The sequence below is a fragment of the Condylura cristata genome, unplaced genomic scaffold, assembly GCF_000260355.1.
Source record: "Condylura cristata isolate star-nosed mole 26May11 unplaced genomic scaffold, ConCri1.0 scaffold00034, whole genome shotgun sequence".
Taxonomy (NCBI): Eukaryota; Metazoa; Chordata; class Mammalia; order Eulipotyphla; family Talpidae; genus Condylura; species Condylura cristata.
The window spans coordinates 2339843-2341217 of NW_004567135.1; positions in this window are offsets into that span (position 1 = coordinate 2339843).

The window sequence follows — 1375 nt, forward strand, 5'->3', positions numbered from 1 at the left end:
CCCCGAAATGACCAGCCCGGAGGGCCACGGTCTCTGAGCCACGGGCCCTCCGCGCACGCGAGAGGCCAGAGCATCCGTGTCGGGGTTCGGTGTGGGTGTCAGCACAGCGCAGGGACAGGCGGGCCTCGGGGCCCCGTGTGGGGCAGGGCCCTTCCTGAGGCGCGTGTGGGCTCCGTTCTCCCGGGTCCGGAGGCCCGGGCTCCCCTCTGCTGTCCTTTATTCAGCTATTAAACATGTCTTGGCCCAGGGCGCCGTGTGTCAAAAAAGGTAGGAAATGCCCCTGACCTTGAGAACTGCCTCCTACGCACCCTCCCTTCTCAGACAGCACCCCTCAAGTCTAGGACTTGAACCCAGACCCCTTGGCGCCCTATCCTGACAGTCCCCACCCATCTGGGAAAAACAGGGGTGGGGAGGAATTCCTTGGGAGCTCTGTCTGGGGCCTCCCAGAGGAAGGGTCGGGGGCAGAATCTGCAGAGGCAGCGCGATCCAGCGGAAGGCGTCACTGCTCTAGGTTCCCAGACATGGCTCAGGCTGTGACCTTGAGAAAGTCATGCAACTTCTCTGGACCTCAACTGCCTCATCTGTAAAATGGAAATACCAACACCGGAATGTTGTGGTAAGGGTGCCCAGCGCAGGATCCGCCCTGCCTAATGGGACCCCTGCTGGCCAGGGCTGTGCTGGGGCCTGGCTGCTACTTTGCTACTGGATCATCGCGGAGGGGATGAATAAGCAAGCCCTTAGCTCTGGAGGTTTGGTCATGTTCGCTAGATGGACTGGGAGGGTGGTGTCCAGATGCTCGGACCCCTGTGGCCAGGAGGGAGAGGCAGGCAGGTCTCTCAGGCCCCAGAGGCTCCCCAAGCTGGGTGTGGCACCCATGTATTTCCTTGTCCGAAAACCCTTCCCCGAAGCTGGCGCTGCAGGGTCCAGGCTCTAACTGTTTCAGGCTGCACTTTCACTGAGGCTCCGCAGAGACCCAGACGCCCAGCCCACCCCAGAGCTTCGTTTCTTTAAGTCTGAAGGTTTTTATTTCCATGCAGGTGAAAATTTCTTTTAATTTTCTGCTGCTTATACTCAGGGTGAATTCATTTCGTCAGATCTCTCCACGAGAATAACCAGGCCAGTGGCTTTCCACTCTTTCTGCCTCTCTTCACATGGGAAACACCACGATTACTCACAACTCTCGGGACACATGATTACCTGAAGTCAGAGCGTTGTATGTTGTAGGGGGTTTCTCAGCAGACCCGCAGGCGTGTACCGTGAGGAAAAGCCATTTCTGCTGCCCTCCCCCGCCGGCCAGTGGCCAGACTACCCTGCGGATCGCGTCACCAGAGGGCGAGGCTCTCGCGCCTCCAGCACGGTTTCTGGCCCACACAAT